We start from the raw sequence: 17,134 nt of genomic DNA, 5'->3' as shown, positions 1-17,134 counted from the left end.
TCCTGCAGGAAAATGCGACATCCCACACGCCCAGAATTGCTACAGAGTCGCTCCAGGAACACTCTTCTGAGTTTAAACACTTCCGCTGGCCACCAAATTCCCCAGACATGAACATTATTGAGCATATCTCTGATGATGAACGTACTGTTCAGAAGAGATCTGACCCCCTTTCTGATTTATGGACAGCTCTAGGGGTTCCATAGTATCAGTTCCCTCCAGCACTATTTCAGACATTAGTCGAGTCCATGCCACGTCGTGATGCGGCACTTCTGCGTGCTCGCGGAGACTCTCCGCGATATTAGGCAGGTGTACCAGTTGCTTTGGCTCTTCAGTCTAGCTCGCCCGGAGGCATTTGAGCATGTATTCTTGATGCGGTTCAAACGCAATTCGAGCCAGAAGAATCCTTAGCAACTGATACAATGCTAAGCATCGTTTCCCATGTACTTCACGGTCGTTTGCAGAATATGTAAGTTGATGCAAGTTTAGACTGATATTGTTGGCTCTATTAAAGAGCCAATGTTGAGATTTTAGGATGGAATAACTGCTCTGCCGAATCCGTCCCGTGTACGGCTATGGTGCAGCGACTTCCGCCACGGTGTCTGGCCGCTAGCAGCGTAATACTGCGTTCATTTCCCTTGTGCCGAAACCGAATTACGTCACTGAGCAATTTCCCGTTTCCACGCAGTGCGTAATCAATTATTCCAAGTAATCCTCGGCATTCCGTGCTGGAATCGGCAATTATTCCGGACGATGACATAGCAGATTAAATTGCGAATTACCGCGGCCAGCGTGCTAATTCTGCGCCGCGGCTTATCCTGTTATAGACGCGCGGCTTCCCAGTAATAACACATCGTGTCTGCGTTCGCGTCGCTGGCCCGCTACCTTTCACTTTGCGGTATCTCTGACTTCTAGAGACACACTACACTCACGCTGTTGTGTTTTTAGTTTCATTTCCTATATTACTACTACACTCAGTATCCTAGATCAATGTCTGTTCCACATTTTATAATAGTGTAAGTACAGATTCTTCTCTCAGCTATCACTCCTGGTTCCAATTAAATAGTCATGGAAGCCTGATTGACCTTTTCTTCCTTCTGGTGGAGCCTCTCTGCAAATCTCTTTCTTCACTTATTCTTTCCACAGCTTTTCGTTTCATACTTTATTTTCCACTCAATTTTTGTTCCTATTTCTGAACCATCACGTTTCGATTCCTCCGTCAACAACTGTCCCATGTCCACATTTCGGTCCCGTACAATTTCCTCTGTGCCTGATAAACTAATTCATTAATAATTAATAACACCGATAGAGCTATTTTCTTCAAGAAAGTGTTCTTCGCTTACGTCGATTTGCTTCTGATGACTTCACTACTAGCTACACCTAGTGTTCTTAACGCTTCTTAGGTGCAACAGTTCTTTCACTAGTTCTGCTACAGTGCCGTACACAATTCTGGTAATTGGCAAGTTGCTGTTCTGCTTTCCACTACTGTTAAATACTTTCAACAAATCGTTATTTTTCTTCAAGCCTAATTACGTATATAGTAGGTTGACAGTTCTATTCAACAATTCTTGTACATCATCCTCAAGTTCGACACGACGATAGCGAGCCTAAGCACTACTATCTGTTCCCGCTACTCTTCTATTCCCATTCAGGAATTTTTTGTCGCTTGCTTTGAGGTTCTTCGATGTGGAATTACAGCACATAATTCAATTACAAACTAGATTGTATATTCTGATTTCCTAAATTCTGATCGAATACAGTAAACGCATCGCCATCCGAAAACTGAAGTTATTTGGCTTGAGTGCGTGTGTTTGCGTAAACAGTGTGATTCCGTGATGACGTTAAAATCTTTGAGAGATTATGGACAAAAATAAATGGTGCAAATGGCTCTGAGCACTATGGGACTCAACTGCTGAGGTCATTAGTCCCCTAGAACTTAGAACTAGTTAAACCTAACTAACCTAAGGACATCACAAACATCCATGCCCGAGGCAGGATTCGAACCTGCGACCGTAGCGGTCTTGCGGTTCCAGACTGTAGCGCCTTTAACCGCACGGCCACTTCGGCCGGCAAAAATAAATGTATCACTATGAGGTAAGCGACCCTAGTCCGAAAAAGACCGACCCGAAAGGTATGTATAAGCGGAAGTCGACAGAAGTTCTGACTTAACCCCACGCAGCGCTCAAACTAAGGACTCCAACTTCCGAATCCTGCGCATGAGGTACAGAATTCCCGCTGAACACTCCCCAACACCCCAGACAGTTTCCCCTGTTGATGGGTTAGTAACGACGCAAGTAAGTCGATGCCAGTGAAATCGAATATCCCACAGTAATAATGAAATCCATTTACCTGGACAAGTTTCACGAACTACTAAATTTACAACAGTCGATCAAAATGGTATACCCCAGCGTCAGTTCAGGCGTGGCATCGTCGCGCAAGCTCTGTCGTATCCCTTCTAATATGCCCCGTGTCATCTGAGCAGTGCCTCACGCAGTGAGAATTCTTGCCACTAGATCACTTTCAGCATCGTCAGACGTACAGAAAGACTTTTCACATGGCTGCACATGAGGAAATCAAGCGGGGTGCGATCAGATGGAGGTTCTGGCCATCAAACAGGACCTCCTCTGCCTATTCAATTTTCGGGGAATTTCTGGTCCAGTTCTTAACGAACCCTTAGCCAAAAGTGAGCTGGCGCTCCATTATGCCTGAACACCAAGCGCTGACCAATAACAAGCAGAATGTGTTACGGGAACCGTGCCAGTGTGTCTCTGTTTCCAATGTCAGAGGTATCAGAACGATTTTCTCTTAAAACTTTCGACTCCGTCGTTTCCGAACCAGAGTCCCTTGCCTCAGATTGATATATTTACACTTCTCCATCAGCCATGAAAGTCTGTCATATTACGGAATTACCCTATACACATATGTACGCACCATGAAGGTATTGTCCGAATGGGTCGGAAATCGTTAAATATGATGTACATGTACAAACAAACTGCTACAACCTCAGAAAAATTTGATAATTTAGTCAAGAGAAAGACCTTTATAAATTGAGCCCGACAGTAACGCGTTGGTCCAACTCTGTCCTTTACGCAAGCAGCTGTTCGGCGTGGCATTAATTCAGAGAGTTGTTGTACGTCTTCTTGAGGATATCTTGCCCAATTCTGCCCTACTGGTGCCTAAGATCGTTAGCATACCGATATGGTTGGAGAGAGCTGCCCATAGTGCTCCAAATGTTCTCAATTGTGGAGAGATATGGCGAAGACAAGCAGTAGAAAGTCTCGCTATGTGCGGGCGGGCATTGTCTTGCTGAAATGTAAGCGGGGGTGACTTGCCACGGAGGGCAAGTAAACATGTCGTAGAGTATCATCAACGTACTGCTGTGTTGTAAGAGTGCCACAGATGATAACCAAAGGAGTTCCTGTCGGGCGACAGTAAGGTAAGCATCCCGCTGCTGCGCGGGACCTGTCTAGACACGTCTTCGGCCTGTAATGTCACTCACTGGAGTACATTTCCTTCAGTGGTGAGTCCCGCTCGAATTGCGCCACGATGATCAGCTTAGACATGTCTGGATGTGTTTCTAGCAACGCACTTCTAGCATGACAGAACTACCCCACATTTTACCAGACATGTGAGTGAACATTTCAGTCGCACTTATCGTAATTGCCGGCCGCGGTGGCCGTGCGGTTCTGGCGCTGCAGTCCGGAACCGCGGGACTGCTACGGTCGCAGGTTCGAATCCTGCCTCGGGCATGGGTGTGTGTGATGTCCTTAGGTTAGTTAGGTTTAAGTAGTTCTAAGTTCTAGGGGACTTATGACCTAAGATGTTGAGTCCCATAGTGCTCAGAGCCATTTGAACCATTTTGAACTTCTCGTAATTGTTGGGAATGGTCATGGTAGTAAAATTAATTTGCCACCAAAATCAAGAGACCTTACGCCATCCGATTTGTGTGTGTGTGGGGGGGGGGGGGGGGTTGGACATCATCTGAGAATTTCAGACGGAAGGTGAATACGCGAGATGAATTGTCTGGTCGCATTATGGACGCTGCTGTCGTCATTAGGGAGCTTGCAGAGGTAATGAGACAAGTAACACAACATATTCTCCCAAGATTTCGCAAATGCACTGAAGATGACGATAGGATATTCGACCAATTATTGTGAACTGTACAACGCTGTAGTGATATGTACGACAGTGCGTAGAGATTAATATGTCAAGAATACGTATTTTCAATTGATAATTTGTAAAACGCATGTTGTAATGTTTACTAACTCGTTTATGTGTACATGTGTAAACCTAAGAATGTATTTAACAATACGGAAAATAAATAACAATGTACATTAAATGCATTCTGCCACAGAAACCATTCAGAATACAGCATAAGTCCATACGAATTGTTTTGCTACCAATGATCGTTTCTGTCATACACGTAAGTATTGACCATTCGTCCTGGGACACCCTGTATACCCTACTTTGATAACACATCGCCAGCACCGTCACTTGTGTTTTCGAGCTTTTTTTGTCCTATACTCGTGTGGCCGCTTGGTTTTTAATTTTCAGCATGCTATCACTCCCAGATGAGTCTCTAGTATATGTTTCTTCTATAGCCAGTTATTAACTGTGGTATCACATATTGATACCACCCCACAACGTCTCAAGATTGGTAACAGAACAGCAAGTTACCATTAGACAATGACAGTTGTTATGTGGGATCCGGCGCACCCAATGGGCCACGCCTCCAGCGGCTCTGTGCTACGAGTGCCCTCTGCCACAACAACATACACTATGTGATCAAAAGTATCCGGACACCCACAAAAACATACGTTTTTCTCATTAGGTGCATTGTGCTGCCACCTACTGCCAGGTACTCCATATCAGCGACCTCAGTAGTCATTAGACGTCGTGAGAGAGCAGAATGGGGCGCTCCGCGGAACTCACGGACTTCGAACGTGGTCAGGTGATTGGATGTCACTTGTGTCATACGTCTGTACGCGAGTTTTCCACTCTCCTAAACATCCCTAGGTCCACTTTTCCGATGTGACAGTGAAGTGGAAACGTGAAGGGACACGTACAGCACAAAAGCGTAAAGGCCGACCTCGTCTGTTGACTGACAGAGACCGCCGACAGTTGAAGAGCGTCGTAATGTGTGCCAGGTAGACATCTATCCAGACCATCACACGGGAATTACAAACTGCATCACGATCCACTGCAAGTACTATGTCAGTTGGGCGGGAGATCAGAAAACTTGGATTTCATGATCGAGGGGCTGCTCATAAGCCACACATCACGCCGGTAAATGCCAAACGACGCCTCGCTTGGTGTAAGGAGCGTAAACATTGGACGATTGAACAGTGGAGAAACGTTGTGTGGAGTGATGAATCACGATGCACAATGTGGCGATGAAATGGCAGGGTGTGGGTATGGCGAATGCCCTGTGAACGTAATCTGCCAGCGGGTGTAGTGCCAAAAATAAAATTCGGAGGCGGTGGTGTTCTGGTTTGGTCCCGTTTTTCATGGAGGGGGCTTGGACCCCTTGTTGTTTAGCGTGGCACTATCACAACACAGGCCTACATTGATGTTTTAAGCACCTTCTTGCTTCCCACTATGGAAAAGCATTTCGGGGATGCTGATTGCATCTTTCAACACGATCGAGCACCTGTTCATAATGCACGGCCTGTGGTGGAGTGGCTACACGACAACAACATCCCTGTAATGGACTGGCCTGCACAGAGTCCTGATCTGAATGCTACAGAACACCTCTGGGATGTTTTGGAACGCCGACTTCGTGCCAGGCCTCACCGACCGACATCGATACCTCTCCTCAGTGCAGCACTCGGTGAAGAATGGGCTGCCATTCCCAAAGAAACCTTCCAGCACTTGATTGAACGTATGCCTTCGAGAGTGGACGATGTCATCAAGGCTAAGGGTGGGCCAACACCATACTGAATTCCAGCATTACCGTTGGAGGGCGCCACGAACTTGTAAGTCATTTTGAGCCAGGTGTCCGGATACTTTTGATCACATAGTGTAGGACGGCCAGTGGCAGCTGCTCATTCCACTTGCCCCATTATGTTATGGCACCTTCATTCGTGTTTGATCCTTCTTGACATTGAGACAGCAGGACTCTCTTTCTTACTGCATTATTTGTAAGGAGCCTTTTTTTACTTCGAGAAATGCACGTTTAGCAAATCTTCTGTTTACAGTGGTTAACTTGTTCGCTTATCTTATCTACACCTGTCCAGATTTCCCACGGCTGCTGTACCACTGTGTAGCTCACCTCTCCTTACTGTTGCTTACGAAGTCGCACGCTACATTAACAGTGTCTAAGGTACTGTTCTCTCAGTAAAGATGAAGAGCGACGAATCTCTCTTGGTCAGAGGAACACAGGAGGAAAGATTAGTGCGACGCTGAAGTGATATTTACTCGGAGCTCTAGGTCGTGCGTCTGATTTGGCCCGCGACTACGGCTCCTCGGGGACTCGCGAGCGACCCGCGCTCCGAGCAGAGCTGCGCCGGGCCAGACAGACTGCAGGGCCTAATGGAGCCACGGCCGGCCGGCAGCCGCGCCCCTGGGGAGGCATTATGCAGGCCCGGCCGCCATTAACGCCCCCGCCTCGGGCGAGACCCGAGGCCCGCCTCTAACCACCATCCTCCGCTCTCCGCCGGAATTTCCTCGTCTCGCTGCCAACCGCTTCCTCCTCCTGCACGACCAAGTGACCTCTTCCTCTCTTTAGAGCTTTCGTGTCTCCTCCTTCAGTCTGAGATGAGTTCTTTCCCATCGATCCTTACAAGATGAAGTCTGTCATTATCAACCGGAAACACTTCGATAAAACGAACAGATCATACCTTTTAAAAGACATTTAATAAAATGAAGAACAAACCGCCTTCAGTCACAAGTTGCGTCTATTTACTGCACTATGCATTTCGAGCCCAAGGGGCTCATCTTCAGGTGCTTTTTAGTGATTTACATCAGGTTTTTTTAGTTGTTTGCCTGTTGATATTACATTTTTGTGTTACCACATGGTATATTGTAGATATACGTTTAACAGCGTTATATCTACAATATACCATGTGGTAACACAAAAATGTAATATCAGCAGGCAAACAACTAAAAAAACCTGATGTAAATCACTTAAAAGCACCTAAGACGAGCCTCCAGGGCTCGAAATGCATGGTGCAGTAAATAAACGCAACTTGTGACTGAAGGCGGTTTGTTCTTCATTTTACGAAAGTAAAACAGTCGCAAACGAAACACTGAAAAACAATGGATAAAATGAAGACACTTAATAGTTTTTCCGGAAATTGCGTATTTTTAAATCAGTTACAATAACGTTGTTGTAGTGGTCTTCACTGCAAAGACCTGATGCAACACATCACACTAGTGTATCCCATACAAAGCTTTTCATATCTGTGTATCTATGCAACCTATGTCCATTTCATCCTGCTTACTGGAGTCACGCCGTGGTCTGGCTCTGCAATTTTAACCACTCAAACTTCGTACCTACATCAAATCGACAGTTACTGTATGCCTTAGCATGTGTCGTATCGATTGGCACCTTCTTTTATTCACGTTGTGCATAACACCCTTTTATTCTAAATTTTATTTAGTAAGTCTCCATTAGTTTACCAGTCTACACAAGTATAGTGTATTGCTAGCTAAATATCAAAAGTTCCTCCCCATAACCACACCCCCACACACCTCGTCCTCCATTCTTTTCTGCCTCACTTCCCGTCAAAATCCACCCCTCACATATATATGCCACCGAACTTCGCTAATTCCGACTATATCTAACTTTAACCTATGCTGAGGGAATTAGATTAGGAAATGAGACACTTAAAGTAGTAAAGGAGTTTTGCTATTTGGGGAGCAAAATAACTGATGATGGTCGAAGCAGAGAGGATATAAGATGTAGACTGGCAATGATAAGGAAAGCGTTTCTGAAGAAGAGAAATTTGTTAACATTCAGTACAGATTTAAGTGTCAGGAAGTCATTTCTGAAAGTATTTGTAAGGAGTGTAGCATGTATGGAAGTGAAACATGGACGATAAATAGTGTGGACAAGAAGAGATTAAAAGCTTTCGAAATGTGGTGCTACAGAAGAATGGTGAAGATTAGATGGGTAGATCACATAACTAATGAGGAGGTACTGAATAGGATTGAGGAGGAGTTTGTGGCACAACTTGACTAGAAGAAGGGATCGGTTGGTAGGACATGTTCTGAGGCATTAAGGGATCACCAATTTAGTATTGGAGGGCAGCGTGGAGGGTAAAAATCGTAGAGGGAGAACAAGGGATGAATACACTAAGCAGATTCAGAGGGATTTAGGTTGCAGTAGGTACTGGGAGATGAAGAAGCTTGCACAGGATACAGTAGCATGGAGAGCTGCATCAAAACAGTCTCAGGACTGAAGACCACAACAATATATGAGAGAGAAAGAGAGTGAAGAGAGGGTGAGGTAGAGAGGATTTGGAGGGGGGGGGGGGGGGAGGGAAGAGCGTCCTTCCGTACCAGTTCCATCATTCATATTGTTTCGAGTTACCAGGAGTGTTCAATAAGTAATGCAACGCATTTTATTTTGAAGGTATGTTGGTTTTACTGCGGATTCCAGTACACTATATTATTCTCCACTCTTTTGCCTACAAACCCCCTTCTTTCAGCATAATCTCCGTCCATTGCGATGGTCTTACGCCCCCTTAGTGGGAGGGTCATGATGCCCTCGTGGTACCACTGCACTGGCCGATGTCGGAGCCGACGTCTCGCTCCGTCAATAACCTCGCCATCATCCACGTACTGCTACCAGCGCAATGCATCCATCATTGGGCCAAACAATTGGAAGTCAGAAGGCGCGGAATGATGGACAGTCCAGTGAACTTTTGTGAGCTCCTCTCGGGTGTACAGACTTGTGTGAGGCCTTGCATTACCATGGTGAAAGAGAAGTTCGTTTGCATTTTTATCGCGACTAGCACGCTGAAGTCGTTTCTTCAGTTTCCTCAGGGCAGCACAGAGTTGCACCAGAACAATCCTTTCAGAGCCCCAAGACATCGTCTCCATCCATTAACCGGCCGAGGGTGCGGCTCCGTACTTTTTCTCCGGAGGAGAGGTAGTGCGGTGCTCTCCACGGATTGCCGTTTTGTTTCCAGTTCGAAGTGATGAACCATGCTTCGTGGCCTGTGACGATATTTTACAAGAAAATGTCACTATCAGCCTCGTAACGCGCAAGAGATTCCTCACAGGTGATCCTTGATTGCTTTTTATGATCTTCTGTTTGGTGGTGAGGACACCAGCGGTGACATACCTGTGATTACCCCAACTGGTGGACGATTGTGTCCGCACTAGCAACAGAGATGTGCTGTTGAGCACCGAAGTGTTTGATTGTGATCCGTCGATCACGTCGAATGAGAGTGTCCGCACGTGTCAATACATCGTGAGTCACAGCTGTGTGTGGCCGGCCGGCACGCGAGGGATCGGACAGGTTTTCGCGACCTTGTTGCGATAATGACAGACGCCTCGCTCAACGACTCACCGTGCTTTTGTTCACTGCCAGGTCTGCAAGCGCCTATGAATATCTGCGCTGCTCTGGTTTTCCGCCAAAAGAAACTCAGTGACGGTACTCTGCTTGGAACGCACCACCGTTACAGACGCCATTTTCAAAGCGCCTTCACCTCTCGGAACTTCGTGCAACTATAGGGGCTGAAGCGGGAATATTCCACGATGTCCAACAACAAATTACGTATTTTTTCAACCGAAATTAGCCGAGAAAAAAGTTGTTGCATTACTTATCGACCGCTCTTCGTACAAGTACCTAACTAAACATGAGTTAAAAGATGACACAATGACGAAGAAGGTGATTAAGTTACTGACTGGCGCTCTGACAGCGAGCCGTGCAATTGACTGTATTATCCATGTCGTCAGTTACTATTCACAACAGTTAGGAAGTGGGTCTTTTACAAAAATAAAAAATAAAGAAAACATATATGAAAATGATGTGGCGACAGCTAAACGTTTACGGAATTGTGTTAATAAACTACGTTTGAAATGGCACTTCAGTGGTTTAATGGTAGTTGACTACTAGGCTAGATAGTTCATCAGTTTACATTCGTTTTGAAGTCGCATCCATATTGTAAACAACCATTCTGTACTAATGATAAAAAGTAACAAGTTACTGTATTTTCAAGCTACATACAGACGCAGGTAGAGAGAGAGAAAGAGAGACGTGTGTAGGAGGGAGTGAGAGGTTTGAACGTCACGTTGACGACCAGGTCATCAAAACCAGAGCCCAGCTTCAGATTGGGATGAACTGGGATCAGATCGACAGTCTCCTTTCCAAAGCAACCGTTTAGCCGTTTAGCTATGGTGGCCAAGCGGGAATTTGAACTTCGGTCCTTCAGAAGGCCGATTCATTGCTGACCATTGCATCACCCTGCTTACGTACACATCTCTATATGTCTGTTTTTTAACACGTAGACCACAGCATGCGTGTCTCCATTTCACGCGTCACGCTGGCCTATTTTAATGTATTATATTGTGAGAAAACCTGCAAATAGCTTGTTCTTTTCTAATTTTACATAAGAATTTCATATATATGATTGTTGTACGGTCTTCCCTTCAAGACGAATAAATCTTGGCGCCTTTTACTCAAGATTTCCGTGGAGGGGAGCCTTAAATGAGTCTATAACTATTAATCCACCAGAGCTGATTTTTTTATGTTTAATTTATTGCTACTGATTTTAAGCAGAGGCTCATCCTCAAACGGCGTGTACGTACTACCAAGCTATTATAAATACCTATATCTATTTCTCTGTGCAAATGAATTCATAGTTTATGGTTATGTTATAATTTGTTTACTTATCGTATACTATCTTAAATGCTATTTTTCAAATGTGACCTTCTTTTGTTTTATCATATTTGTGAATGTTTGTTATTTTATCGACGTGTGTGTCAAAAAAATGGTCCACCCTTCTATGGGGTTGGTTACTAAATTTATGTCTTTGACGGAAGTCTATTTACATTGCATGTAAAATTTATGACTGTTTTCGTTCTGAACTGTGTTTGACAGGTTTTTACATCGGACAAATAAGACGAAAATTTACTGCCAGATACAAAGAACATATAAACAAAGCAAAAACAGTCTCTCCCCCTTTAATATACATTTTCTTGAAAATCGACAGTCGATAGTAGACGTAAGCACCAATCTTTCAGCTGTTCATCGAGCCGAGAAAGGAAGCTACATGGGCGTCTTGGAGGATATAAAATTCACTCGCGTTTGGCAAAAAATCCGAATAACATCGTCAACTAACAAACAAACAAAAAAATGTGTCAAATGGCTCTCAGCACTATGGGACTTAACTTCTGAGGTCATCAGTCCCCTAGAACTTAGAACTAATTAAACCAAACTAACCTAAGGACAACACACACATCCATGCCCAGGGGCAGGATTCGAACCTGCCACCGCAGCGGTCGCGCGATTCCAGACTGTAGCGCCTAGAACCGCTCGGCTACTCTGGCCGTCTAACAAACAGAACTTAAAACAAAAAACATAAATCGATTTTCAACAAAGATACAAGTTCAACACATGCATTGATAATATAACAATCGTGCAACAATATGAAAAAAGAAAAGTAGATCTTATTTGAAAAATAATATTTAACGTAAATAAAAAAATTTAATACAACCAAAAATTATAAACTCATATGTACAGACATACGTACTTACAATAGCTTGATTGTATCTGTATACCGTTTGCGGATGAGCCATTGATCGAAAGCAGTGGCAGTAATTTAAACATAAAAAAGTAACTCTAGTGGACTAATTTTACACTAGTATTCATTTCATACAATTTGCTGAGGCAGCAGAACAGCGTACACAAGACTTCTTCTAAGCAAGCTGTCCCCGTTCTTGTCGGCCACTGTAGCCGAGCGGTTCTAGGCGCTTCAGTTCGGAACCGCGCTGCTTCTACGGTCGCAGGTTCGAATCCTGCCTCGGGCATGGATGTGTGTGATGTCCTTAGGTTAGTTAGGTTTAAGTAGTTCTAAGTTCTAGGGGACTGATGACCTCAGATGTAAAAAAGTCCCATAGTGCTCAAGGCCATTTGAATTTGATTTTAAATAAAAGAAACAGCCTACTGTCCAAAATTATTTCTTTTAAGAACTACACAGTGCTCTAAGCAAGCTTGAAACTGAGATCCAAACCCACGGCGTAATGGGGTCTGCACCCGTAAGCTCTTCCTAGCGAGGCACCGCTGCTGTCCCAAGACCACGACTAGCTCATCTGTCATGTCGCTTCATTTCCCGCAGAGAAAAATGCTCTTTTTGTTCTGTACCACTTGTGGAAAAAGCGGTCCGTGGTCTTAGGAACGGAGCGCAACCGGAACGGGTGATCGAGCACGAGAGGTCGGGGAAGGCGCCGTGAAGGACGCAGAAAGATCGGCAGAAGAGAAGGATTGCGCGAAAGGAGCGCCGTTAAGGCTGGAAGAGAGCAGGGTGAGGTAGAGAGAGAGGGCAGGAGAGAGAGAGGAAATTAGGTCAGAAAAACAGGAGAAGCGGAGCAACTCTGCAGAGTGGCTGACGCACCGGCGGCCAGGAATAGCCGGTGTCGAAATGACGGACGGCGGCGTGAGGGCGCCCGCATCAGCGACGCGTTACTGTGCGGACGGATTGTCCGCCGACAGGCGGCGCGTGCGGCGATAAACAGGAGCGGGGGTGGGGGGGCGTGTGCCGCTGACGGCCGGCTGCGACAGCCCCAGTCTGCTCCTCTGACGGCGGGACCTATCAGCGCAGTCGGAGCTCATTCCCGCGCCCACGTACCACAGAACACACCCGAAGGCTGTTTCACATCTGCGTTAACACGCAAATGACAGTAACATTTTACTTACTGGAAATAATCGGGTCAGTTTATACACTACTTGCTACACCACGAAGATGACGCGCTACAGACGCGAAATTTAACCTACAGGAACAAGATGCTGTGATATGCAAATGATTAGCTTTTCAGAGCATTCACACAAGGTTGGCGCCGGTGGCGACACCTACAACGTGCTGACATGAGGAAAGTTTCCAACCGATTTCTCATACGCAAACAGCAGTTGACCGGCGTTGCCTGGTGAAACGTCGTTGTGATGCCTCGTGTAAGGAGGAGAAATGCGTACCATTACGTTTCCGACTTTGATAAAGGTCGGATTGTAGACCATCACGATTGCGGTTTATCGTATCGCGACATTGCTGCCCTCTCTGTCGAGATCCAATGACTGTTAGCAGAATATGGAATCGGTGGGTTGAGGAGGGTAATACGGAACGCCGTGCTGGATCCCGACGGCCTCGTATCACTAGCACTCGAGATGACAGGCATCTTATCCGCATGGCTGTAACACATCGTGCAGCCACGTCTCGATCCCTGAGTCAACAGATGGGGACGTTTGCAAGACAACAACCATCTGCACGAACAGTTCCACGACGTTTGCAGCAGCATGGACTATCAGCTCTGAGACCGTTGCTGCGGTTACCCTTGACGCTGCATCACAGACAGGAGCGCCTGCGATAGTGTACTCGACGACGAACCTGGGTGCACGAATGGCAAAACGTCATTTTTTTCGCATGAATCCAGGTTCTGTTTACAGCATCACGATAGTCGCATCCGTTTTTGGCGACATCGCGGTGAACGCACATTGGAAGCGTGTATTCGTCGTCGCCATACTGGCGTATCACCCGGCGTGATGGTATGGGGTGCCATTGGTTACACGCCTCGGTCGCCTCTTGTTCGCATTGACGGCACTTTGAACAGTGGACGGTACATTTCAGATGTGTTACGACCCGTGGCTGTACTCTTCATTCGATCCATGCGAAAACCTACATGTCAGCAGGATAATGCACGACCGCATGTTGTAGGTCCTGTACGGGCCTTCCTGGATACAGAAAATGTTCGATTGCTGCCCTGGCCAGCACATTCTCCAGATCTCTCACCAACTGAAAAGTCTGGTCAATGGTGGCCGAGCAACTGGCTCGTCACAATACGCCAGTCACTACTCTTGATGAACTGTGGTATAGTGTTGAAGCTGCATGGGCAACTGTACCTGTACACGCCATTCAAGCTCTGTTTGACTCAATGCCCAGGCGTATCAAGGCCGTTATTACGGGCAGAGGTGGTTATTCTGGGTACTGATTTCTCAGGATCTATGCACCCAAACTGCGTGAGAAGGTAATCACATGTCAGTTCTAGCATAATATATTTTTCCAATGAATACCCGTTTATCAACTGCGTTTCTTCTAGGTGTAGCAATTTTAATGGCCAGTTGTCTAACGTTATGACACAGTGCCTCATAACCATCACGTCATGTAATTTTGCAATCTCGATATTATTTTCTGAGTATAAATTTATGCTTTTCAGTTTACCGGGTGCTTATAATTAAACTTTTCCTATTTAACTCGTTACAACACGGAAACTAATTACTGTACAAGTACCAAAGTTGGTAGCATTAATGTCTATGACATGGGGAAGACAAATAATGCACATTCAGTGAAGTTGAAACACTCTGAATGCGCTGCTACAGTACACCATACCATTACATACCTGTACTATTTCTGCTACAGAAGGGGCTGAATACGGCGCCTATCAGTGTCCAGAAGAGTTTGAAAGCGCAGGAATGTTCCCCTTGTAAACTCTGTCCTTCAGGCAGCCCCACAACCAGAGATCACAGGGAGTGAGATCAGGTGATGGTGCCGGCCAAGCATTTGGAAATGATAGGCTGATAATTCGATCGTTTCGAAATGTGTTTTGGAGAAACAGGTGAACTTTGCGAGCGATGTGCGGTGGAGAGCCCCATTTGCATGACAACTGTTGAGTTCGATGTGTCTCTCTCCTGTAGGGCGGATGTGACATGCTGGCGAAGCATATCGCAGTAACGCTGTCCAGTCACACTGCACGTCTCTCGTCCTTGAGCGCCAACCTGTTCAAACAAGAATGGACCCATGATGAACGTCGCCGTGAAGCCACACCATACGGTAACAAAAATGTGTGTGAAATCTTATGGGACTTAACTGCTAAGGTCATCAGTCCTTAAGTTTACACACTACTTAACCTAAATTATCCTAACTACAAACACACACACCCATGCCCGAGGGAGGACTCGAACCTCCGCCGGGACCAGCCGCATAGTCCATGACTGCAGCGCCTAAGACCGCTCGGCTAATCCCGCGCGGCACACGGTAACACGTTCACCATATAGATGAACTTCATGCACAGTGACTGGAGGTAAAGATCCCCTCACTCAGTAGTTCTGTGTGTTCACCTCACCCGCCAGAGAAAAATGAGCTTCGTCTGTCCATAGGATGGGCCAGGGTCAGCCCTCGTCATTTTCAGTCCTTGCGAGAAAGTGGAGAGCGAAGTCAACACGTCCTTGTGCATCTTGTGGTGCAAGCTGCTGTACGATATGGATCTTGTACGGTTACCATGTGAGAATGGGTCGAAGCATCTTTCGTACAGTGTACCACGGGATGTTCAACCGTCGTGACACAGCACGCACACTGCCTGACGATCGGGAATCTCGCGCAGCGTTGTCTGCCACAGCAACAGCGATTTCATCAACCATCAACCGGTCGTAGGCCTCTTCTCGGAGCGACTCCCAGTTGGCCAGTTGGTTCGAACTTTATCACGTTCCCGCGGCAGGTGGAGAAGGAGGACCCTTCCGTAATCTTTTTAACCGGCGGCATTCTCCAAGTGCAGCTGCGGCATTACTGTTATTTTGATAACAGACATTCACCTGCTCCTTTTGTTCTAGCTCATGTTTACACGTCAACAAGTGCACAGTGCCTGGTCAGATGTGTGAGGCTATGAATCACGATGACTGACCACGTCACCTGGTGGCCATGGTTGGAACTGAACGGTGGCGCTGTGACGCATGGAAATCATGCACCCGATACTCTGGACATTAATGCTACCAAGTTTGGTGCTCGTACGGTAATGAGTTTCTTTTTTTTTTCACAAAGGATGGGGCCCCTCCACGCCCACGCCAACGTGGTGACCAAACCAGAAGTTCTACTGTCACCTCCGTAAACATGTTAGTTTTTGAATCAGGCGTCACAGGATGCGGGCTGTGATGTTGTCCATGCGTCTGGGTAAGATTACTCCTTAACATGGTCCATCAGGAGATAGAAGTGGTCGAAAACGATTGAAGGGTAGCGGTTGTAAGGGCAGAGGAAAAAAAGTGCCAAGGCCAGCGGCAAGGGAAAAAAAAAAAACTCTGCGACAGTAGGACGGGTAGTAAGGGCAGTAGCGGCTTGCTAGCTGCGACAGTGCATGCAAGGTGTGGTTGAGTTAGTTCGAGGTATCGTGCATCGCTACCTTTGTCGTTGTTGGAGCTTGTTGCGGCGCTTGGTGCAGTTGCTGCGTCCCTGCAACAGTTCAAGGTCGTTGTAGATTAGTGGGCGATCGGTCATAGATCGGCTCACAGACGGTGTAAGGGGTGTGTGTGGCTGGTTTGCGTGCTGTGTACAGTACGGTTTCCCTGCGGTTGCCTGTTTTTCGGCTAGTCGCACATCTGGGTTTCCAGTAATAACTGTGTTGCAGGGGCTCGCCAGTACTGTCGTGTTAGCGTTCTATGGACCATAGATGTTTAGTTCCTAGCCAGTAATGTCTAAATTAGTTTCCGTGTTATAACGTGTTAAATAAGGAAACATTAATTTTAACCAACCGGTATTATTGTCAATGACCGTCAATTGAAGTACTATAATCTACAAAGGACTTTCAGTAAGTATTGCAACATAGTTTTTTTTCTGAAAGCAGGTTGGTTGTTTTCAGGATTGCAATACACCACATTATAACTCACTCTTTTAGCTACCTAACCCTGTTTTTCAACACAATCTCCGTTCAGTGGGATGGTCTTACCGTACCTCACTGGGATGCCCTCATAGTACCGCTCTACTGTTCAAGATCGAGGTCAACGTCTTGGTGCATTAATCATCTCCTCTTCATCCACGTACTGCTTACCGTGGAGTGCTTCCTTCGTTAGCTCAAAAAGATGGAAGTCGGAAGTTCTGAAACCCTGGCTGTAGGATGGACTAGGAAGAACGAGCAAACAAAGTTTTGTGAGCTTCTCTCGGGTGCGCATACTTTTGTGAGGGCTAGCGTTGTCGTGGAGAAGGAGAAGTTCGTT

The 17,134-nt window shown here is 46.1% G+C and overlaps 1 protein-coding gene and 1 non-coding gene across 2 annotated transcripts in view; both read left to right on the top strand.

Moving 5' to 3' along the window:
- The window catches only part of LOC126483783 (tensin), a 512,889-nt gene that overhangs the window by 175,463 nt on the left and 320,292 nt on the right, over nt 1-17,134 (top strand). The gene's annotated exons all lie outside the window — the stretch shown is intronic.
- LOC126485620 (U5 spliceosomal RNA) lies at nt 10,582-10,698 on the top strand. Its single transcript, XR_007588046.1, has one exon. It is a non-coding gene; the product is annotated as a U5 spliceosomal RNA (small nuclear RNA).

This window comes from Schistocerca serialis, chromosome 6, assembly GCF_023864345.2.
Source record: "Schistocerca serialis cubense isolate TAMUIC-IGC-003099 chromosome 6, iqSchSeri2.2, whole genome shotgun sequence".
Taxonomy (NCBI): Eukaryota; Metazoa; Arthropoda; class Insecta; order Orthoptera; family Acrididae; genus Schistocerca; species Schistocerca serialis.
This window is presented reverse-complemented; position numbering and strand designations above follow the sequence as displayed.